Genomic DNA, 26205 nt, shown 5'->3' with positions numbered 1-26205 from the left:
GAAAAATCAAGATGTGAGTCCTTAACTCAAGGAAAAAACCATTATACTAGGCATTTGGGCAAAGAATATTCTATTAAACAACTGCTGTAGATCAGTTATTTTGGGCTATGTTGGGTATACACTGGTGATTGTGGGCTGGTATATGAAACATTCCATGTTGTCATTATTCTCACTATGCTGTTTACTACCTGGAAAATTCTACAGATTTCCAGAGCAAAAACCTTTGGAAAGGATTTTATGTGTTTACTATTTGTGGTAGTTTGGATGAGAATAGCTTTTAGGCTCACTTATTTGAATGCTTTTTACCAGTTAGTGGAACTATTTGGGAAGGAATAGGAGGTGTGGCCTTGTTGAAGGAAGTGTGTTAATAGGGTGGATTTTGAGGTTTTAAAAGCCCATGGAATGCAGTGTCTGTGTCTTTCTCTGTTTCTCTGTCTCTTTGTCTCTCTGTTTCTCTGTCTCTGTCTGTCAGTCTCTGCCTGTCCGTCTGACTCTCTCTCTCTCTCTCTCTCTCTCTCTCTCTCTGTATGTGTGTGTGTGTGTTTGTGTTTGTGTATGTGTGTGTTTGTGTTTGTGTGTGTGTGTGTCTGTTGCCTTTGGATCAGAATGTAGAGTTCTCAGCATTTGCTTTAGTACCACACCTGTTCCTGCCTTCTTCCCACCATAATGATCAGTGACTAACCTATCAATCCATATGAAAGCTTCTAATTAAATACTTTTTAAAATGAGTTTCTCTGGTCATAGTGTCACTTTATAGCTATAGAAAACTAAGATACTCTTTTTGTCCATAAATTAAATATTAATTTTTATATTTTATTATGATTTTCCTGTTTTAAATGCTACTCTTTATATGATAGTCAGTTTCTTATGAATACTGTTCTTAATCATCATAAATAAATATCTATAGCTATTTAAAAGATATAATTAATCACATACGTCTTATTAAAAATAAATGGTCAATCTATTAAAGTATAATTAAACTGAAATACATATATCTTTAAAGATTTTTATAATACTAAGTGCTATGATAGATTATCTAATTTCTTTCCTGTATATATCTAATTATGTATTCATGATTAAAACCACTTCATGATGTATGCAATGATATCTTAAACATTAATATTTTAATTGTCTACTAAATAATCATTACCATGTAATCCTTACAAATTATTCTAAGCAAAGATATTAGTAAGTCTATAATTCCACGACTAAAATATACTTTGAACAGTGTTTCTTTCCTCATAATGCTTTGTTACTGTATATTGCTTAGTCAGCCCTGCTAAAATTAACATTTTAATATATGTTAAATGTTAGTAAAAATAATCTGTTTTATTAAGTCCTTTATTATTAAAACAATGGGAAGCTAATTTGTTCAGTTTGAGTACACTCCTGGGTTATCACGTGTTTCTCTAGCATAAGCATTTTCAAATCTCTATAATGTAAGCATGGAATGTAAAGAGGCCTGCCTTGCCTGAATAGGAAACTCACTCAGATGTAAGTGTCGTTATGACCAACCTGCAATTTAAAAAGAATAGATTCTTCAAGAGATTGAAAATTGCGTGTATTGATTATTTTTTTCATCTCAGAGAAAGTAACCACATTACCTTTTGAACTACTTTTGAACATTTTTCTTTAGAAATATGTTTTTCAAGTGTCTCCTTAAGCGTCAAAAACTTAAACTTTTTTTTCTGTACAAGAAAATTATAATCATCGGTAGATTAAAAAGAAAAAAAAAAGAAGTTAATGTTAGTGTTTTCTAAGGAGGGCAGGATGATGTCTAGTTTCAATGATGCATTTCATGTATTTTGCCTGTCAAATTTTATGATAGTGTATTGCTTTAGAATTCCTTACATCTCAACCAATTCTATCAGTCTTAACTTTTCCCACTTAGAAATGTGTTTAGTTCTTAAATACTTAGTATTTCCAATACCTAAGTTTAAAATTATTCTAACTTCAAAGTTATTTTTTGAACCATGTGCAATAATCAAAATCCTGTGGGAACAATTTAAGTTTTTGATTCATTTTGGTAGAAATCATTAGACCCTGTAGTTTTTTATTAAAGATTTATGCTACTATCATATGTGTATTTTCAAGCAACTAAAACAAAGTATCAACATCAGCTCCATGAAATATCTGTTGTGCTTGCTGCTGTGTGACTTTAATTGGGAAAATGTTATCAGATGACTAATTATGTGAGTACTATACCAAGGGCATAACAACAACAACAACAACAACAACAACAGAGATTTAGTTTAAGTCTCATATCTAGGTTGCTGTAGCAACATCTGAGGGGCACAGATAGGAACATGGGTGAATCAAAGACACACATCAGTTAACCCACATCCTGCATAGTCAAAATCTCAGAAACCTGTATTGGCTTTTTGCAGAGCTCACTGTCCAACATAACAGCTTTCCTGGAGAAGTTTCTCCACTCCTGGAAGAGACCTTTTAATTTGGAGGTCAGAGTTACAGACAAGAGCTGCATATAGCACTCACTGCTTTCATTAGGGTTTTAATACATTTCTTAGGAAGAAAGTCCATGCAAGGAGTTTGTAAATGGGATGATTTTATTTATTTTTTCTATTTGTATCACGTTACATTAGTTTTCCTTCCTATTTTACAATTTATTTTTAATTTAGAATAGTTTTGTGTTTCATATCTTCTTTCATCAAAATTCTTTCTCGCCATATTTCAAAATATGTCTTTGATAGTTCTTGTTCTAAAACTACTTTGGAAATCATAATGATCCTTTAAAATTATTTGTAAACCCTTGAGAAACTTGAGGGCCCAGGGAGTAGGGAGGTCTGGTGAGGTGGGCGTGAGGTGAGGATATTCTCTTGAGTGCTGGGAGAGAAGGTATGGGATGAGGAACAGTCAGAGGGCAGACTGAGAGGGGCTAACGACTGGACTGTAAAAAAATAGATTAAAGAGTAATAAATTATTTTTATACATATTTGTGATTGATTTTAAAGTTGCTTATAAAAAATATATTTTCCAGCCTTGTTATTAAGCTTATGTTTGGCTTATAGAAAATGTACTGAAAACCAAATATATCATAGAAGATATAATGTTAGTGAAATATATCAGTAAAATGGTATACATTAGTGGAAGTTTCTGGTTTATTTTGCTTAAGTACAGAGAGCTCCGGGTCCAAGACTCTCTGAGAATGGATGTCGATCTCAGTCCACACTTGTATTCATGCCCTTGACAGGGTGGACTCATTCTGGCTGGCCTTTGTATGGCTCCTGAATGCTGCACATGCAGAACTTGCATGGTCCATCACCTGTCAAGCATCCTCTGTCATTCTTGGTTTGGGTTCATTTTGCTTTATCTCTGGAACACAGGTACCAGGTCATTCATGACATCTGACAGAAACCTCAGCACACTGAAAACATAAAATGAATTTTGATGCCTGCGCACCATATTTGTCTTCTTTGGAACACTGTCATTTTGTTAGAATCCCTCTCCAATGGGCTTCTATTGTGCTGGATGGCATTCAGAGGGGGAGCTGCCATTCAATCTTTAGTAAACACATGAGTAAATATAGCTCGTTCACTGTTCTTAAACTGTGTTGCTTTGCTCTATCAATTTGCACTGAAAATCAGTTTCTGTGCACCCATGGCCTTTCTGTTCTTTTCATTTTTTAATTCTAGCTTTGTGCTATGTGAGTACTTCCCATAAGATATTTTTAGATAAGGATTCTTTATATATTACTATATTTATGGACAGTAAATTTTTGAATGTATAGAATATATATCCATATATCCATATATATGTATATACATATGTGTATATATATGTGTGTGTGTGTGTGTATATATATATATGTATATATATGTATGTATATATACATATATATATATATACATATATATCCTAAGTGTTAATTTCAGAAATACAGTTTGGTGAAAGAAAATATTTTGCATGTGCTTTTTCAGGACCATAGGGTGATTTTAATTCATAGTTTCAATATAATATCAGAATATATTATAGCACATGAATATTAAGAATAGTAATTTCAAATTATTTTCCATATACTTATATGTATGTGTATATACATATATTCACATGTATAGATATTTGAGTGTTTATATATATTCACCTGTATATATTCACATGTATATACTTCCTACTGAATACATACTTTTGACTGTGTCTATTTAGCTCTATTTTTATGTTCGTGTGTCTAGGGATGACCTATTGAAACTGGACAACCTCTGTAGTCTGTAGAGAAGACTGAATCTCCCTGTCTGGGCAGCCAATGACCACCTATAGCTCTTTCATCCATGGGCAGGATGACACGGGACTTTCCTGTCTTCATTGCCATGTTTACTGGCATTGCCAATTTTCTCATTTTCTCATTTTCTCATTTTTTTCAGGCAACCACATTGTTGTCAGTTCATGGGAGAGTTTTTTATGTCCTATATGGAACATGATTCATTAATATGTATCCTTGGCCTCTTGATCCACTCCTTAACCTTCGTTGCAATTTACATGCATAAAATGAAAAAGAAAAAGAGTGTGCAGGATTCAGTACAGCACACAGATCATAGAGAAAGAGAAATAAGTTCTAGGATTCACAGAATAAATATCCTAATGAAAGAATGTAAAGGTTGGGATAGTAGGCTAGCACTAAGAGAAATTATGTCTAATAGAACTGATGTGTAGTTTTATGCCATTAGGAAGGAAGCAGAAGACTAGGGACTTGGTCCTTAGAGGTGAAACATCGTAAGGCCAGGAAGAAAGATTTAGGAGCAAGAACGTAAATAGAGCTCATGAAAAATTATAAATAGACTGTTTTTCTTTGTTGAGGTTTCTGCATCAAATAAAAGGTAAAACCCAGAAGAAAAAAATTGATTTTTGAGTCAGAGAGTATTAAATTTTAGGCCAAGCAAAGCCTGGCAGCTTCCAGGCAGACAGGGTGCTGGGAAAGGATCTGAGAGTGCTCCATCTTGATTAGAAGGCAGCAGAAGGAGACTGTAAACAACACTAAGTGTAGCTTGAGCATATATGATCTCAAAGCTTGCCTCTACAGTGACACACTTCCTCCAACAAACTTTGCACCTCCTTCAACAGGACCACACCTCCTAATAGTATCACTATGGATGAGCATTCCAACTCATGAGTCTATTGGGCCATACCTATTCAAATCACCTCAGACAGCATGCACAGGGACAAGCCAGATAAAAACTGACCATAGAGTATGGAGGTGGTTACTTGTCCCGCCCTTAGAGAAGGAGCAATTAGTAATTAATAACTGTCTGGAGAGGAAGAATGAGCTTTCATTTTTAACTTTTTTTCCCTACAACCTTGCTTTCTTTTTTTATTAGATATATTCGTTATTTACATTTCAAATGTTGTCCCCTTTCCTGGTCCCCCCTGAAAGTCTCATAACCCTTCTCCCCTCCCCCTGTTCCCCAATCAACCCTCTCCCACTTCCCGGTCCTGGAATGAAGGCTCGATGCCCCTGTGTACGAGCTTTCTTTATGGCACCCACCTATGACCTACTATCCCATGATTCATCAGATGGCCCCACACCCCGCACATATTGGTGGTAGTAAGTGGACTCACTGTTTAAAAAACACAGGAAATTAGGGGGCTAGGGGAGGTACTGGAAGGGAAGAGTTGGCAGATAGTTTGGCCAAAGCAGTATTTATATTCTGACTCATGACCATTGGGGCAAATATCTTTTGTAAATTTCCTTTGGGAAAGGATGTTCCTGTGTGATAGAAGTGAGTTTGGTATTTCAGATCACAGTTTACATACTTTGATTTTCTTACATTGATTTTCTTTTTCCTGATATATTTCTTGCTTTATTTTATTTTATTTTATTTTATGTACAGTTCTTTGCTTTCGTGTGAGCTTTTGGGAGGGGGCTTGATCTTGAAGCTAGGGATAGAACTTAGGGTTTGAGCATAGGAGGCATGGTTAGGATTATTAAGTCACACCTTTCTTTGCAACAATTACTGTCCAGAGTTTATTGTTCCCTCATGGAAGAGCAAATATTTTACTCTTATATAAATGCTTGGTGTATATCTTAAGATTGTTTACTTGGACTGTATTACGGAAGTAGGCATGCACAGTCTGTATTTAAATCTTTGCTGAAACATTGATAGTTAAAATATAATAAGGCAAATCTCATTTGCATTTAGAAAATTTTAAATCTAAAAAACTGAGGAAATTTTAATATTTCACATTCCCAACGACACTATGCATATTTCAGGGCTACAAATTCATAAAAGAATGTAATTTTCTCAAAAGATGAAATAAAATTAAACCTTTTTTTTCTTTCTCTCTTTTGTAGACTAGGACATTCCTTACATGCCTATCACTGTACTAAAATGAATAGCTCCATTTCTCATTGTCTCCAAGAAGGACAGCGCTCATAGCAGACCATTAGAGCAAAGGATTAAAACACAGGCAAATCCTTTCTCTCTTGCACTGTGGGAGATCTTCTGTTTTTATCACTTCGAAAATAGGCAGCTTTCTGTCTGATCTGATTGAGGAAATGGCAAAAGGCTCCTTCACAGCTGTGGAGACTGCTGTGTTCCCTGCTGCATTGATGAAGAGAAGACAATGCAATACACAGTGTTGAGAAGGCGAGACATTTATATATGTGTGCCCATAGTCTAGCACGCCAATATTAAACAAAAAGAATAACGTCTTCTCTTCCCTCTTGGTCTTCTAAAAATCAAAGTGATAGTATGTTTAAGTGATAATATATTCACTTTAAGCATGTGAGTCTGAGTTTGCCTGTTTTTATGAGTATATATTTGAGTTCAAAATGTGCACCTAAGATTTATGATGTCTTTCCAAATATTAAAAAATGGAACTCCATCTTCCGTCCACATTTCTACCTACAATCCCGGGTCTGCACTACATTCCCAGGTCACATCTCTGCCTGCCTCCTGGGAAGCCTGCTGACACCAGTACAACCAGGTGTGATACCCATGTCCCAATCACCTGCCTGCTGAGTCCCCCAGCAACTCCAGCAGCCATGATGCCTTCCCAGTTCCCTCTGTGCTCCATCTTCTGGTCCACACCTCTACCTGCAATCCAGGATCTCCATTCCCTGGGCCATACTGTTCTGCCTGTATCTCTGGAGGCCTGATGCCACCTGGGACAACCGGAGGCCTGCTGCTATCAAGGACTTCCAGCTCTACCTATAGTCCCAGAGGACTACCAGGCCAGCCAACACCAGAAACAACCATGTGACTAAAGGTCAGGAAGAGATACAATCAACAAAAGCCAGGGCAATATGGCACCATCATGCCTCTCCTATTACAACTCTCCTCCTACAGCAAGCTCTGGATACCCTAACACACCTGAAGAGCAAGACCTTATTTCTCATCTTAGGCAGATAAAAGAGGCCTTTAAAGAGGAAATGAATAAATGTAAAGAAGTACAGGAAAATACAATCAAGCAGGCGAAAGAAATAAATACAACTGTTCAAGACCTGAAAGTGGAAATGTGTTTACGTTCTTCATGTATAAAATGTGTAGAAATATTCTAGAGAAAAATATTTATGAGCTTCTGAACCAAAACCATATTCTATATGATTTGCCATTGATATTTCCCTTTATTTTTTTATTTTCTTGTTGATTCCTTTCTACATACTCAACACCAGGGACATTGCTCCCTTATTCTTCTGTCAGGACATTTGTGACTACTTGCACAGGTATGAGCTACTCTTTCTTACAGGTGTCATTGATTTTTGTGTATGTCTGGTTTAGAGGCTTTGGCTTAAAGAGTACTATTTAATATTTAGTAATGGAAAGAGACAAGAACTATGATTAAAATACGGATTCAAATGAGCAGGGACTATGCAGATCACATGACTCCAAGGCTGCAAACTATTATCAGGACTTTTCTTCCACTGAGTTCACAGAAGTTAGATCTTGAGCACCTCAGAAATAGAGATTGGGGCACTGTATTTAGTGCAATGAAGACATCATTCACTATGAAGAAGAACTCGATCCAGGACCATTACGGACACTTGAATCTGGGGATGCTCAAGTACCTTGTAGAAAATGACAAGCGTTTTTGCTTATAGCCAATACCCATTGCTTTTAAATCATCAATAAGTTAGTTATGTTAACTAATATAATACAAATGCTATATACATAGAAACATAATAATAATTGAAGAATGATGGCGACATATATGCCTACTTGCAACAGACATATACTTTGGTCTTGTTTTCTAAATAGTTTGGATCAGAGGTGGATCAGTTCTACTGTTTGGGAATATGTGGGTATATAGAGGATATGTGTGTGGTATATATAGGTATATAGAATATATTCTGTATTCTTAACTTACTGAGCCAATGAGCTATGCTTTCGTGTTGTTCCTAAGTAAGACACTTGTATTGAAGTGGAACACAGTCTCCTTGAGCAGAGGAGTCTTGCACTGTAGTCCTTACTTATGATCTTCCAATAGGGTAACACATTTTACTTTGTTTATTCTGGTGTATAAGAGGGAGTCTTACTCTTTCGTCCCAATATGTTTCTATAAAATATGAAATACCCTACTTATGAGAGTATAATAGCCCTAAGCTACTGCCATGGTATTTTTTTCATTAATCACAACACTAATAGCTTGACAACCTAGCCTAGTACCCTGCAAGTCTGGAACATTGTTTTCTGGGTTGGGATCAGCAATAACAATCAATTTTGGCTCTCCTTATATAATCTATGTACTTTCCACTACTGGAGAGAGATGGTATCACTTAAATGGAGTTCTCTACAGATAAATACTTGGAGTTTAGTGCGGGAATGAATCATTACAATTACTCCCTATAAGACAGAATGCAGACATAATTGACATAAACTTCATATATGTTAATTTGTACATAGGTCTTGGAGTAAATATTATTGTTTCTGTTATTGACTTTATAAAGCATGGGCCTATCACCCATGTATCTGTGAGTTTCAATATTCTATTGGATATCCTAGAATGAGAGAATTTACCATGACTAATGATATTCCAAAGCAGTTTATCTCTGGAGAAAGTTACTGAACTTGCTAGTGAACATGCCATTGATTACATGTCAATATTTTATAAACATGTAAATAAATGCAACCTATGCTTTAGAAAAATAAAAATATTTTCTTTGATTATTTAAATTACATGATCAAAGTATAAGCACATCCAAGCATTCAGTGAGAGTTTGGAATAGAAATTTATCAGGACTTGAAGATATTTGTATTTTTCAGGCTTAAACTCTGCTATTTTTTTCTATCACCTTTCTTTTATTTCTTTTACTTTTTGAAATTATAAGTATATCATCCCCTTCTTCACCTTATAAACTCTCTCATATACTTCTCTTTGTTCTTTTTGAATATATATATATATATATATATATATATATATATATATATATATATATATATTCTTTCACAGAGAAGAGCACACCAATTTGTAATTCAATACCAAATGCCATCCCTGAAAACACACACACAAGTAACATCATGCAGCTTATTTTTCTTTAAATTAGCAATTATGTTCAAGATCTATTCAGTATATGTGCATATATCTACTTGCATGTTACAACAATGAATTTGAAAAAAGTCAGTGAAGTATGTATGAGAGAATTTGGAGGGGAAAAGGAGAAGGAGAAAATTGTGTAAATATAATCTAAAAAATAAAAGAAAACATTAAACAATGAAATAAATAATTTTTAAAAAAAGCCAAATAAAATAATGCTTTGTGTTCAACCCGAAGTAGGCCCCCTGTTGGCCAGTCTGAGTAAAACATCCTGTAGCCTGAGGCTACCATCGGCCTTTACACCTACTGTTTCCTGTTTCTTCTCCTTCATTGGGATGCTTTCCTTCAGAAAGAAGCCATCTATTTGATTTCTAGCTGAGCACTCCTGGGTTATTTTATTTTCATGCCTTATCATGAAATGAGAAAAGAAATGTCTCCTAGAGGAGAATTAAATGAAATGCTGCTACAAGCATATGATAGTTTCATTTTGCTTACAAGGAAAGGACTTTCTTTTTCTACAAAACACATAAATTAATTGGAGAACTTTAGGAAACAATTTACTAAGTAAGCACTGTGGACACATGTAGGACGTGTTTCACAAGTTACGTGTGTTTGACAACAAAGGTGGGGTTAGAAGGGTCCCTTCTCCGTTTCATTGTCGTCACCGTCATACTTATTAGTGTTGTCTCTCAAATAAAAGCCACCTTTCACCCTAGAAATAGACTAAATTGCTGACAATTTTAAAGATCCTTTCTTCTACACTTCTAACATGTTTTTATACATGCCATTATTAAAGTAAAAAAATAGTCAGGACAGAAAATGAAACATGTTGTTATTCATATTGTGCATACCTTGTGTAAAGAACAGTATTTTGTGTATTATATGTGATTCAAGTGTACAATGCAATATTATGTAAAAGTCAAACCAGCATACGGATGACACAATCACCTCCCCATGTGTCAAGCCAACGGGAACACCAAATAAACCCCAAAGAGTGAAAAAAATATATGTTCTAAAACAATTTTGTTATAAATACTGTGTGGAATCTATGCTTGAATTTTCTTTTTCCTGTACTCTGAACCTTTGCCATGAATTTGAAGGAATATTTGAGGTTTAGGAAATGTATAGTAGAAACAGTGATCTTGCAAGATCCCATTGTAATATTTAGTTGGCTATAAGAAGTAAATTTAAAATTGAAAATCACCTTAAAATGACTTAGTGGGCTTTTGATTAAGCATGAACAATTTTTGTTTGTTAAAGGTATCATTCATGTAGACACTGGGATGTGCCTGTCGATAAACATGCTTGTGATATCAGGGAGACAAAAATCAAAATATAAAAAAAATTCACAGTCAAACAAAGGATATATACTTGGAAATATTTGGAATGTAAAAGAATCATAAGAAAGATTAAAATTAAGAGTAACTCTGGTTTAATTGATCATTGTATCCAACAGGTAAGCATTAGTTCATTCCCAGAGAAGTCTTGAATTATTTGCTTAAATCAATATATAAATTAATTGTATTAATGATAAATAATGTATAGAATCACCTACTTCAATGAACTTAAAGGCACAGATAATTTTAATTTCAGCGAGTAAGCCATTCTTAATTATTGTTTACAAACCTGTGTCACTCCACTAATTACGTTTTATTAGGACATCACTGCAGCAACAAAGATAAAATTAAAAAAAAAATCTAAATAGTACATTCGCTTATCCTCTATTCAGCGATTGGCATTTAAGGCTTGTGAGTCAAGTGATCAATCTAGGATGGTGATCAAAGGAATGGAAAGTGTGTGGCATATACGAACACTACGAAATGAAATGGGCAAACTGGATAGAAATGTGAAAGGATCCACACGAATATGCTTGATCCATCTCCCAGGCCAACTGCAGGCTGATGTGCTCATTAAAAAGGTGCGCAGAGAGCTGGGACGCCTCCTCTGTGCAGGGGTCACAGTTGGCTTCCGCCGGTGGGACACACATTGTTAAAGGAAGCACTTGGCTGTTAAAGAAGTAATATGTGCTTTGGGCTAACATAGATTTGCAAGTCCGCTAGCTTGGAAGGCTGCTGCAGATCTGGGGTCATGTGATATTCATGTGTGATGTGAAGGCCGTCCACTGGTACACTGGTAGTTATAACTTTCACAAACTCTTGGAAGGCTGAGCTCCCTCCACCTCTCTTGCAGCCTGTGTTCACTGACTGAAGAGCGAGATCTCTTACCACTAGCAGTGCTTTAAAGTGGAAAAAGTAGAGCGAAGGAGTAACTAACATCAGGGTCTTTTATCTTTAGAGAAACTTCTGAAGTACATGGCTAGACTAATCTACTGAGACTCCCCACTGAGGCTCTCCTCTGGCCTTCTGACACACCTTTCTAATCTCTACCATTCTTACCCCTAAGGTTGTCTGCTCTGGGATATCTAAGGCAATGCATTTTTTTGGTAAATCTTCAAAATTTTTTCCCTATCAGAGGATACCAATGCCTTTCTGATGTCTTAAAAATTTTTTTTGTACTGTCTACTAAATCAATAATACTTTACAGCTCAGTCTCTTATATTGTTAAACTTCATTTTTTCTTTTTCTTTAAAGTGGGAAGCAGTGTATCCATTACTTTTTAAAAGTTATTTTTTTTTATTTATTTACATCCCAAATGTTTCCCCCTTCTGCTCCCCATACCAGAGTTCTTCACCCCATCCTCTCTTCTTGGCCTCTGAGAGGGTGCTCCCCCATCCCCCTTTCCTGGGCATCAAGTTTCTATAAAATTAGGCAAATCCTCTCCTACTAAGGCTAGATAAGACAGTCTTAAATATGTGCCTGGGGCCTCAGACCAGCCCTGTATATTCTTTGTTTGGTGATTTATTCTCTGGGAGCTTCTGGGGTTCAGGTTGTTGACACTGTTGATCTTCCTATGGGGTCGCCATCCCCTTCAGCTCCTTCAATCCTTCCCCTAACTCTTCCCTACAGATCCCCAACTTCAGTCCAATGGTTAGCTGTAAGTATCTGCATCTGTCTCAGTCAGCTGCTGATACAGTCTCACAGAGGACAGCCATGCTAGGCTCCTTTGGACAAGCACAGCATAGCCTCAGTAATGGTGTCAGTGTTTTGTGCGTGCCTATGAGGTGGATTCCAAATTGGGCTGGTCACTGGTCAGCCATGCCTTCAGACTCTGCTCCATTTTTGTCTCTGCATATTCTTTACTTTTAAGAAATACCTGTAATGGAAAATTTGAGAGGGTGGATTATTTTATAATTTTATTTTAGTTTCATTTCTATTGCAACGATTAAAGATGATGACTCAAAGCAACCTGGGAAGGAAAAGGTTTGCCATCCTAAAAGATACTTAGGACAGGAACTTAGGCCAAGAACCTGGAAGCAGGAACTGAAGCAGAGGCTGTGGCGGAAAGCCTAGTGACTAGCCCCTCCCGACCTCCTCAGCTTGCTTACTCAGAAGCCTGAGGAACAGCAGCCCGGGAGTGGCATGGTCCCCAGGGAACTGCGGCCCCTTCTTCAATCGTGTTCTAAGAAAATCATGTTTTAAGACTGGCCTATGAGACAAGCATGTAGAGACGTGTTCTCCACAGAGATTGCTTCTTTCTAGATGACTTTAGCTTGTGTCCAATTGACACACACAAAAACTAAGCAGCACATTTCTCATAATTTTATTATCAGCATGTATCAAAAGATGTATCTACTAAAATAACCCAGTTGAGATTGTTTTAATATGTTTTAGTTATAACTGGGTACTTTTTCATGAGAAAAAAAAAAAGATATCAAATTTTATGGCCTGTAACTGTAGGTGCCAAATTCCCAAATGTCACGAGCAGCTGTGCATGTCTATCTATTATGAGACGCCTTTCTGAGGACAATGATGGCGCACGCCTTTAATCCCAGCACTTGGGAGGCAGAGGCAGGCAGATTTCTGAGTTTGAGCCCAGCCTGGTCTACAGAGTGAGTTCCAGGACAGCCAGGGCTACACAGAGAAACCCTGTTTCCAACTCCTCCCCAAAATAGGGCCTTTCTGAAGTTGGGAATTCCATCAATCCTAACCAATGAGTCTCGCCACCCAGTGTACTGCCCGCAGGAATGCAATGCAGGGATTTCACTCCTCAACCATTTCCACCTCCCACCAATCTTCCTCCCATATCCTTGCTCCAAGCTCTCTCTTTGGTATCGTGGCTTTTACGTGGATTTACGTGGAACATTTTGCACTTATTTCTACCTCTAAGATGATCCTGAATATATTTTCACCTCAATTTTCCCTAATTTGCCATTAAACTAGAAATCGTATTGTATTTCATCTTAGATTGTTAATAATAAACTCAGACTTTGTAACAAAGACAGTTCCACCATGATCTATTTCTACCTATTACTGTACAACCTTCACAACAAAGGTGGCAAAATCTTCATCAAAAAATTCTAGAATTAAGCAAATTTAATACTTTCAAGCTGTAAGCTTGAAAAAAAAGGAAATTGTTGAATTTGTCACTTAAGCGTTTTTAACAGAGAATATTTGAAGCTATTACACACCAGTTCCTCCATATTTATAATTTTATGAAATACAACCTAAAGCAGCATATACTTGTTAGAATAAATAATCACTAAATTTATGCCAGAAACTTTCACAAAACCAGAAATACTACTACTAATAGCTTGCTAATTGTAAGTTGGGTGGATAGTATACAGGAATGCAAAGTCCTTTAAAAGGGACCAAAGTGTCTGAGGAACTTAAAAGATCAAATGCAGCAACTGTATTTTGCTTCCAAGCTTTTTTGATGGAACAGCTCTGAGGGATTGCCATAAATAAAAGAGAAATATGTCCAATAAATTTACATACTCTTGAACAACTATTTTTAAATATGTAAATTATTTTCTGGATTGTTATGTTGACTTATTCATTGAATTGTCTATCATCAAACACACACTAAAGAACATACATACAATATAAATAGAAACACTTTATTTGTTGGTTTATGTAACTTATGTTTAATGTACAAAGTCCTATAGGTATCTTTGGGCCCTCACAAAACAGAAGAGGGCTTGTTATATCTAAAAGGGGTTGTAAGCAAAAAATCAACAATTCCGAAACCCAAATGGAAACATCAGACTACACAGTACGATGCATTGAGTAAAACAGGCTGCAGTAAAACCTCATTAACTAAGTCCACTGGAGGCTAGGAGTCAGACGAAAACATTTAAATTATCCAGAAGAATATTCAGAAAAGGTGCGATGTGTCAGAGCTGGTCCTGGAAGGACTGGGTTAGGACAGAGCAGGGAGACAGGTCGCAGGCATGCCCACGGAGAAGGGGGTGCTTCCTAAAGTTTGTGCCCAGCAGCCTTCCACAAACACAATTTGCTTCACAAACACTTCGGTTTGACCTGCCTCCTTAAGTTTCTGGACAAATTAATAAAATTTGACTGCAAAAGTAGAAAAATGTTCTAGCATCACCCACGTGACAAAAAAACACTGAGCAGTGAACCGTGTCCCAACCGCACACTGCTCACTAACATTGCTGGGAGCAAAACCTGGGACCAGTGCTTCCTACACTTACTTGAAGCACAACACTTTGAAACAGTGAAACCACACCTTAGTAGGAGGCACTAAAGTTTCTTACGAGTTTTTGAAGGCAGTCACAGCGCTGAGCCGTTGAAATTGTTTCAACATCACACATTAGCAGCGAGACACACCTGCTGCCGGCATGACACCTGCTGCCGGCTTCTGCATGACGTGATTTCAGTCAAAACTGAGCAAACTGAGCCCTCCACATCTCCGTACATGTGAGGTGCTGATGCGGACCATTCGTAACCCGGAGGATGTGGCTTTCACTACAGTCAAATCTCAATGCTCTCCCCAAGTAGATAGTTATAAGTACGGCATTCTAAAGCAGTTACTCTTAACACTGGAAAGATGGAGAGCCACACCGAGACGTGTAAACAGTAAGAGATTCACTCCACTCCGTGTCAGAGTCCAAATCCATCCAGGCTCTGTCTGTAATCATAAGTGGCTGGGACCTGATTCAAAAGGGAGGAGGCGGGGGCCTCAATGGTGCTGGAGAGAAACCCTGGAAGACACTGAAGAGATGACTGTGCAAGGGAGCATTAACAACCTGTCAGAAGAAGAGCATTACAATTATCCCAACTCCCAACGGAGAGAAGCAAAATCGGTCTGAGTCCATGTTTAGAAAGAATGAAGTCACTGAAGTCTGATTTCTTCTATGTTGTTGCCCTTTGCTTGAATGAGATCTTGAGGGTTTGTACTTTTCTCCACCTGGGGTAAGAACACATTAACTAGAGAGCTGTGATAAGAATCTAGTAAAGGCTTTCCTCTCCTGCTCCTCTTCGTGCCGAGGCCAAGAACACTTCACGCTTCCTGTCCCCATCCTGACCCAATTTCTGCAGCACCGACTTCACTTCCCCCTGCAGGGTGTTCTATCTAGAATCGGTCCAATTTTCTGCAGTGACTTTGGCCACATTGAAGCGGACATTTGCTACCTGGTCTCCTGCCATTTTCAACACAACAGGGAAACATTCGCTTAGTGGTTATTTCCTTACCACAGGCTTCATGCAGAATAAAATAGTCACTCTGTGCAAGTAGTTAGAATCATTTGTCATTACCAACACTTTAGGGACGATGGTATTCTGGGCCAGCTCTGTACCAAACTTCCGGACTAACTTCATGAGGTTGTTGGTGGTTGCTTCCCGAATGGCATAGACATGATCTGCAAGCCAGGCCATACACAAACAATTCAGTTTTTCATTAAAAATCTTCACACCCAGCTGGTCAGCCAGCAGCGGCATGTACTCAATGATAGCCGGGAGGACCCTTCACTCGCCATCTTCAGCCAGTTCCACTATGTCGGGAAGGAGAGACTGACAATTCCAATCACTTCATTTACACAATCCAAATTGGAGATGATATTTAAATGAACTTCTGGACACTCATTCTTCAACCGAGCTAGAAATAGAGGCAGAAGATATTCAATGGTATTCTCTTTGCCTAAAATAATTCCATAACTACAGAAGCTAGAGCTGACTCGATATGTTGGTTGGTATCAGACACTAATTTCTTTATATAGGGCAGGATTTGATTCATAATTACAGTCTCTTTACCTTCAGTGAGCAGGTTCTCACAAAGGTTTTGAGGGCAGCGGCTGCTCGGACTTCAGCCTCACAATCTCTGAGGAGGCTCAGGAAGGCGGGGATAAAGTCACTGAGTGTAATTTTAAGGCCCAACTCTTTCTGGAGATCCGAAAATTTGTCAGCCACCCTATATCGAACCCATCAAGATTTATGTTCTGCTGCTTGCCGAAGGCTTTACCAAGGCTTTAAGTTATCCTGAGACAGTAACTGGGCCATACTGACACAAGCTTCCGCAGCGCGCAGGTGCACAGAATCCTGTTCCCTTGAAGCCAAATTCGTGAACAACGGAGCAATTTCAGTTTTCACACTGTCTAATTCCAAAACTTTTGCAAATCCACCCAATTTGGAAGCAGGAGCACGTCACACCATTGGTGTATCATCCGAGCAGAGAGAACAGAAGTGCTGCTGAATTTCTGCCTTGACCACATTGGAAGCTCTGGGATAGCAAACACTGAACAAACCTGCAGATGTGCGAGATGTGAATCAGTCCCCACTTGCCAAGCGCTTCACCAGGGGTGCAAAATGAGCTTCAAGGGCAACGGGCGTGTGCTCCTGGGACATCTGCCTCAGGGAGTCCACAGTCTCGTGTCTGAAGACAGTCTCCTCTACTGCAGCCAAACTTTCCAAAGGAGGCTGAAATATAAATAAAGAAAATATCATATATCTCTCTCTATATATAAATATCTATATATTCTTCTTCCTTTTTTACAGTTTTTTCTTTTTCTTTTCTTACACTTTTTTTATTAGAGATTTTCTTTATTTACATTTCAAATGTTATCCCTTTTCCTGGTTTCCCCTCTGAAAACCCCCTATCCCATCCTCCCTTCCCCTGCTCACCAATTCACCCACTCCAGCTTCCCTGTCCCAGCATTCCCTTACACTGGGGCATATAGTTCATTTTGTATAATTGATGCTATAATACAGAAACATGGCCAAATTTGTTATTTCTAATAGTGGACACAAAAGAAAATTTGTAGAAAAATCAATTGAGTAGGAAACAAAATATATTTAAAAATATTTGATTATTTTTGTTCCCTACATTGTTTGGATTAAAAATAGATTCTTTTTATATAATATATTCTAATTATAGTTTCCCAATACTGAAAACGTGTATCAGTCATCATCATACTGTTACAGGCTTCTGAGCCTTGGGATAACTGACACCATGATATAGCATTTAGGCTTTGAAGCCTGGTAACATGTGGGCAGCAACACCTGCCTACCAGAATGAGAGACAAGACCTAATCTATCTACGTCCAGAGTTCTGGGAAAGTCCCTAAATGTACTGACTTTGCTTTTGGCCTTCTGTCGTTCCATTTTTGGCTAACTGATCTTACTATCTGAGGTATGTCAATCCAGGATGTGGTTTTTATGCTTAAAAGTTCACTCCGAGAAAGGCATGGCACCATAAAAATCCTTCCACTGACCCCGCATCTGAAAGATTCCTGCATCTCCAATAGCACCAAGGCTGGAGTTCTTTCATACATAGATCTTTGAGGACCATTGCCATTCCTCTAGTAGCCTGTCTTAGTCCCTGATTTCCTGTGAGTAGAAGAAACCCTAACACCTCGCTCATGATGCTCACATTTAAATAAAGCACTCACAGTTTAGCTGATACCAGATTATTTAATTTGCCAATATGTAAGTAAAATAACACATTGTGACCAAAAAAGTTTTATGCCTGAAAGAGCAGGAGTGATGAGACATTAAGGATATTCATATGGATATTGGTATGGAGAGATGCAATTGTACTCTTGAAAACACTTGGCATATTAAGGATTTTTTCTAATTAATCAAAATGTCTACATAAAACCCATCCATATCATTTATTGTTGAATAAAAATTAATAATAGAAGATAAAGAAATTGCTTGGTGGGTAAAGTGCTTGCTGTGTAAGCCTAAAAGCCCCATTCATGCCCTATGACAGAGAGTACTAGTTGTGAGTATCTATAATGCCTGCACTGGATCCAGTGGGCTTGCCGGACAGCAAGATGAACCAGTCCGTGACTCCAGGTTCAGAGAACGTTCTTGCCTCAAAATGTAAGAAGAGAGCAAACAGAAAATACCCAATATTGCCTCTGGTTCCCAGGAGCCCCCCCCCCCAAGATCAAAGTCTAATAACAAAGAAACCAATCACTAGAAGCAATATTATATATTGAATGGTGATTCTAAAAATCTCAATGAAGACCACATGGCTTAATTTAAAAATAAACATGCAAATAGGATTATACATCAATAGACTACTGCACACAACTTATATTAAATAGAATTTCAAAGTACGCCCAAAATATTCATTTTAAAAGTATTATTGTTCTCTTATAAAAGCAAATTGGATAGGAATAATCAATAAAGGTTAGTGTACAAAGGATAACTGAGCTCATGTACACTCTTTTATGAGGGAAATAAAAGATACATAAAACCACAGCAGTTTATAACTTTAATTTTGTGTATTTTGCTCACTTTTCAGCATAAGCCTTCTAAGATGGGAATAATTTTGTTAATCTGTATAGATTATCCAGAGCTATTTATTTATTCCAAATAAATGTGGACGAATGTTGTTAAACATGAGTAAGGAAGAAACTCACCAACTGTAGATTACTAATTGATTCTGATACAGGGAGAGGAAATAAAAAGAGAAGTAGAATAATTAATACAGTCACTGAGGTAGACCTTTGGATGAATATTTTATTAACTCTGTTGATAATACAGGATGCATTACCTTTGCAAATATATACTGAGATTTATAGAGAATTGTCCTTAGAAGAAAAACAAAATCAGTACATTTGATGAAAATATAACACTATAATCAAAAAGCAATAAAACAGGAAATTATCAACAAAATAAAACATAGGAAAGCAATACCAAAGTTCTCTCTAACAGGAAATTAAATAACACTTTTTATTGAGCAATGTTTTCTGTGAAAATAGAATTACAAGTATAAAAGTTCCTAATCAGGGAAATACAGGACTCAGTATTTCAAACCTGTTCCACCCAAACTAAACTTGTAATGCTCAGTTGGAAAATACAAGCACTATAGGATCAAATGAGGTTTGATTGTTCAAATAATCTAACTCACAAACTAAAAATTGATTTACAGAAAATTGAAGAAAAATCTCATATTCTCATGAATTGTTTTATAGTATTCAGTATCAAGTTCTCAGCACTAAATAAATAATACAAACTACATCAAATTTATTTCTGTTAATGCTTAAAAATATGCACAGCAGTCAAGACAATTTAAAAATAAATTAATTTGATTTTAATCTATATAATAAAGAGATAAAATCATCAGTGGTAGAAATTATGTTATCATAATATGAAATTACAACAGCTGAGGTAGCTATCTGTACAAGATTCACATGATATTAAGCCAGGCAAAATTTATTTATAATTGTGGGAGGAGCTCTTTAGGCCGGACTCTTTGCTGAAAACCTATTGTTAGGTGATAGCTCCAAGGAAGGAATAATCTGTCTAGGTCTCTGTCTGTCTGTCTGTCTACCATCTATCTATCTATCTATCTATCTATCTATCTATCTATCTATCTATCTATCTATCTCTATCATCTATCACCTATATTTTTATTTCTCTTATTCTCCCCCCTCTCTTCCTCTCCCTCCCTCTCTCTCTCTCTCTCTCTCTCTCTCTCTCTCTCTCTCTCTCTCTCAGGATGTGGACACTGGGTAATGTATCAGTGGCTATCACCATACCCTAAACACACATGGAAAGCACTAATAGTATCTAGTGAGTATCTTAGTAAGGGCTTATATTTCTGTGATTAAATTCCATGACCAAACTCTGCAGGAGTACTTTAATCCAGCAACAATTGGTTAGTTATCAGAGAATAAGAGACTGGAGTGTTAAGCAAAACACATGACATCTATACCCCATGACCTGCCCTTTCATACTCTGGGATCATCTTGGAAGAGCAGACATAAATGTTTTAAGAGTCTAAGGTAGTAGATGTCTGTAATGGTGCAGCATTTGCCATGTATGACAGCGTAGTTGCATGAGTAGACAGCTGGAAACACATGTATAGGACTTGCACATATTCAAACCTGCCCTTTCATACTCTGGGATCATCTTGGAAGAGAAGACATAAATGTTTTAAGAGTTTAATGTAGTAGATGTCTGCAATGGTGCAGCATTTGCCATGTATGACAGCATAGTTGCATGAGTAGACATCTGGAAACACATGCATAGGTTTTCACTTCTGTTAAACAACCTAGTGGACACTGATGGACACTAGGAAAGGGAGGGTCATATTTCTTCAGAGATACAGATGGTGAAGAACTACCTAAGTTCCTGTAGATGGTCCTAATAAATGTAATCAGTGAATTTTAACTTTGATAAACACACACACACACAAACACACACACACACACTCACACACACACACACACACACACACAAGAGAGAGAGAGAGAGAGAGAGAGAGAGAGAGAGATACAGAGAGAGACAGAGACAAAGACAGAGAGAGAGAGTGAGGGAAAGAGAGAGACAGAGACAAAGAGATAAAGAGACAAAGATAGAGACAGAAATAGAGACAGAGACCGAGAGACAGAGAAACAAAGAGAACATAGAGTTAATGAAGTAGAAGTTGGATGGGGAGGGAAGAAATTCATTGGAGAGGAGGGAATGAGGTATGGGTTGGATCCAACCACATTATATGCATTTTGAATATTATATAAATTATTTTTAATGATACCATCTATATCATCCAAAATGACTGCATGTGATCAATTCTTCCATTCCTATGCTTTTGGTCCTAATTTGTATTTGACTGCATAAATTCACACACACACACACACACACACACACACACACACACAGAGTTAGTAAAAGTAGTATGCACATAAATCACTTATCCATCAGAAGTGCAACGTGGGCATCGAGAGTTCTCTCTAAAGTTGTCAAAGTTTCCCTCACATTTCTAAAGCTCACTTTGTCTCTGAAACTGTCTTAAATAGAGACATACGGTTTCTTTTTTGAGTAATTACAGATTTGAAAATACAAGTTTTGCAGCAGAATAACACAGACTTTGTTGGATGCCATTATCTTTATACAAAGCTTTCCCCCTAAATATATAGACTAAAAAGTGTAAGAACTTAGAGGCACGACAATGAAACCTGCGCATTTGCTAACCTGTAAAGAGAAAATAACTGCAATTTCTCCGTGTGATAATTTTCTGAGCCAATCTGAAATTCTGAAATGTTTTAGATTCTAGAACTATCACCGGAGCAGACTTTTTGCTTATAATTACACAGCCTTTAAGCTTTTGCTTCAACACCCAGAGTAAAAATTTTATTCACACATCTAATTGCTTATTCCGTCTAACTCAGAGAAGTAATGTGCTCCCAGCCATGCTCCAGTGGACACAGTTCGGCAAGGGCTTCCAACAAACCTCACCTTACTCCTGAAGGAACCACACATTCCCCAGGCAGGCAGAACCCAGTAAATCAACTGTAGTGCTAATCAATAAAACTAATCAGCCTTCCAAGCAAAACCTGTCTATTACAATATGTAACAAGGAGCTGTTAGATGTACTTTAGACACGGTTTAGAGAGTAAACACAGTTGTGGCCCTGAGCTTTCTGCCACTTTAACACAAGGAATATTAGAATTTTAGATGAGAACTGAATTAAAAGAGATTCTCTGAAAGTCTGTATACGAGTAACTAGGGAAAGAACATAAGGAGAAGCAGTTTCCATGTAACCCATGATATCTCCAATATCCCATTTATAACTCGATATGACTTTGTGTGTCAAATCATTTTCCAGTTTAAATGTCATTCAAGGATTGTGTCTGATTCTTAGGTGTCTCTGTGTCTCTGTTGATTAACTTTTTTTATTTTTCTTCTGAGACAGGGTTTCTCTGGGTAGTCCTGGCTGTCCTGGAACTCACTTTGTAGACCAGGCTGGTCTCAAACTCAGAAATCTGCCTGCCTTTGCCTCCCAAGTGCTGGGATTAAAGGTGTGTGCCACCACCGCCTGGCTGTTGAGTAACTTTTGCACTCTGTTAATCAAATCTATTTATATGTTTATTTTCCTTAACACATTTGTATGGCTAAACTGTTCACTGTATGTTTTGCTGACATTGGCTTTAAATTAATGAAGGAAGCTTTAATAAGAATCTATTAATTTTTACTAATTTTTATTTTTTTTATAATCATACGATTTGAACCAACTTCTGAAGAAAATGAATGTGCTGACTAGTTTTACACCACCTTACACAAGCTAGCGCTATTTGAAAGGATGGAACCTCAGTTGGAAAATGCCAGCAGTCATGATGAACAAGCCAGTAAGCAGTATCTCTCACGGTCTCTGCATCAGCTCCTCCCTCCAGGTTTCTGCCAGTTCTGAGATCCTGCCTCTGTTTCCTCACTGGACTGTGACTTGTGATACATTAGTCAAATAGACTGTTTTTTTCCCCAAGTTGCTTTTGGTCATGGTGTGACATCACAACAATAACAAACCTGACTAAAACAACCAGTTTCCTCAATTCCAATCAATATGTTTAGCAGTAATTCATAATCTTTGAACTCCATGCAATTCATCAATATTTGTGGTTATTTTAAATATTTTTAATTATATTCAGTTTTTTAAAATATTAAATGATACACAAAATGTGCATCGCATCTGATATTACTGCCAGTAACATTAATAATGAATGACTGTAATTCATTATCATTATAATAGTATGATAATAGTAATAGTAATATAATGACAATTAATTATAATAATAATATAATAGCAATATATAATAGTATATAACATAACAGTAAAATGAATTAACATTTACTCATTTGTTATGCAATAAATATAAATTTTCTGATATATTGGCTTTTGCTTCTATGCCAAATTTGTAATCAATTTAGAAATAGCTCGTATTTAAGAAACTAAGTATAAAATTTTAAACTAGAATATTTTTGTCAAATTTCTCACATCTGGGTTTCATTTTGAGGATTTATAACCCATAGATAATGCAAAAAAAAAATTGTTGAAGAATAAATTACCCAGGCTGGAGAGATGGCTCCACGGTTAAGAGCACTGACTACTCTTCCAGAGGTCCTGAGTTCAATTCCCAGCAACCACATGGTGGCCAAGAACCATCTGTAATGGGGTTTTGTGCCCTCTTCTGGTGTGTCTGAAGAGAGCAATGGGGTGTACTCGCCACCATTATACTCAATGTATAAAGTAAATAAATAAATCACCTAACTGTATCATAATTAATTGGGTAACAGATCTTTAATGATGATGAAGCTTGGCTCTGGGGATCTACATACATTATTAGCTGCTTGAGCAGCAGTCGGAAGTAGCAGGCCCTGGGAGAGACAACACTATAAAGTTGTCATGCGTGGCTAGCCGGGGCACTAGAGAACCAAGGGAGCATAGCTTACCGCTGGGACCTATCACTGGTCTTGATTTGGATTAAGTGCATCATTGTTACAGTGCTATCTCGACTCTAGATAGAATGAAATAATGAAGGCGGTCTGCCAGATTAAAACCTTATAGTGGGCAAAACCGAGGAATAGTTCAAAGTTAATTATGTAATTATAGTATTTCTTACGTAAAAAACTGACTCTGAATTCTTTTTGCAATCAAAGGAAAAAATGCAAATAATGTCATGTGCGAATGTGAGCCTTAATCTCCTCCGACTGTCTCTTGCGTTTCTTAAATCAGTCCTGCAGCCGTTGCTTGGTATTTGGCCAAGATATATAATTGGCGTTGTCAAGTCCTTCTGGGTGACACTTTCACCACTTGGTGACACTTGGTGTTCACTTTCATGTGTGGTAGTCTCTTGGTGAGACTTGCCTCTCAGGTTCCTGATTTCCAGTCCCTGTTAGACCTCAGTTTGGCTTTTATTGATTTTGTTTCCACAGTCAGGCCTTGACCAGCTTTCTTCACCTCACCCCACTGCGTTTTCATAGATTTTATTATATATTTATTTTATAACTTAAGGTCCTTGATTATATTAATAATAGCTATTTTGAAGTCCTTTCCTGTACTTTGGCTATATTGTGTTTCTCAGGGCCCCCCATAGCAGGGCTGCCCCGGTCTAGTGAAAACATACTGTCCTGGCTACTATTTATTGTGTTTTTCTGCTGATTGATGTTTGGTATCTGAGTTTTGGATGACTGTAATCCTAAGTGCTGGTATTGGTTCTGGTCTTTTCTTCCTTGACTGGGCTTTCCATTCCGTGGTTTCTGTTGCTCTCTTTGGAGCCTAGGGATATACGGTCACTGTGAGGAGGGCTTCCGAGTCTAAATGTTGGGAACTAGCGGGCAGGAATGGATATGGGCTACATGGTCAGGATGCTGAGCGGGTCCATGGAATGGAGGTAAGTAAGCTTCATCGTCAGGAGAATCTGTGGGATGCTGGCTAGCTTGTAGTAAAGAATTCCTGGGGTGTTGGCTTGTGAGACAAAAGGATGGGATGAGGAAGGGAAACTGTGGGAGATCTGGTTGGTCCCTTTGAGATGGGAGCTGGGAGGGAGAGGACACATCAGGTTGGCGAGCTACCAAGCTGGGGCTCAGGCTGGGGATTTGGATTTGGAGAATGGAAGGAGAATGAAAATTGCCTACTAGGCAGGCCAGTGGGTTGCTTTGGCTCTTTTTTGGGGGGGGGGCGGTGGAGGGGTGTTACAAAAACGTGCCTTGTTTTCCTGCACATTCTGATCATCTGCAGTTTTCTCATGCTGCGTGGTGCCACCGACTGCAGTGCATTTTTACTCCCTAGGCAGCAAGCACTAAAACGTTCAAAGCTTCGGAAAGCCAGCTTTACTGATTCGAGGACTTTGCTGTTCCAACCACAGCTTTTTGTAAGGCGAAGTGCTGCCAGACCTGCAGGCTTTGGGGTCCTAAATCAATACAGAATATATGTCAGTATTCAGCCACAGCTACACTTACTGAGTTCTGTTAAATTGCAAAGCAGGATTCTAAGGCGCTTAAGCGGACAGGGAAATAGATTTTTTTTTTTTTCAAACTCTTGCCTCGGACTTCAGGTGGTGATGATGCTATTTGGGTCATATCGTGGATTTGCTTTTAGCTTTCAACATTTCTCCATACGGATTTCCATAATGACCGCTTATGTTTGCAGCCCCACCGTAAACGAGGGCTACCTATTCCCACCGCCCCAAGCAGCATTCGCTATCAGCTGTTTGCTGATCATGGCCATTCTTTCTGATTGGTATGAGAATACATCTCAAAGTTGTTTTGATTTACATTTCCCTAATTTCCAGGAATGCTGAACATTTCTGGAGATATTTCTTAGCCGTTCTTTTTTCCTTTGGCTGAGAACTCCCTATTCAATTCCTAGGCCTATATTTCCTTCTTTTCTTCCCCCCCCCCCCAGTGGTCTGCTTAGTGTGTGTGACCATTCTTTGAGTTCTTTCATTAGGCTGGATTTTAAGCTTCTATCGGAGGTATAATTGATAAACATTCTCTCTAATTTTGTGGACTTCCTCTTCTCCTAGTTCATTGATTGTTGTTTGTGTTTTATTTTGTTTTTTAGAAGTGTGCAAGCTTTTTAGCTACATGGGATCTTACCTGTCAGTGGCTGGCCTTAGTCCATTGGCAATGGATT

At 37.6% G+C, this 26205-nt stretch overlaps 1 pseudogene; it reads right to left on the bottom strand.

The window, feature by feature from the left end:
- Positions 1-15794: 15794 nt before the first annotated feature.
- On the bottom strand, positions 15795-25797 carry LOC127692788 (serine/threonine-protein phosphatase 2A 65 kDa regulatory subunit A beta isoform-like; annotated as a pseudogene).
- Between the last annotated feature and the right edge of the window lie 408 nt (positions 25798-26205).

The sequence above is a fragment of the Apodemus sylvaticus genome, chromosome 9 (genome assembly GCF_947179515.1).
Source record: "Apodemus sylvaticus chromosome 9, mApoSyl1.1, whole genome shotgun sequence".
Taxonomy (NCBI): domain Eukaryota; kingdom Metazoa; phylum Chordata; class Mammalia; order Rodentia; family Muridae; genus Apodemus; species Apodemus sylvaticus.
Note: the sequence above shows the minus strand (reverse complement) of the source record. Positions and strands in the feature narration are given on the sequence as shown.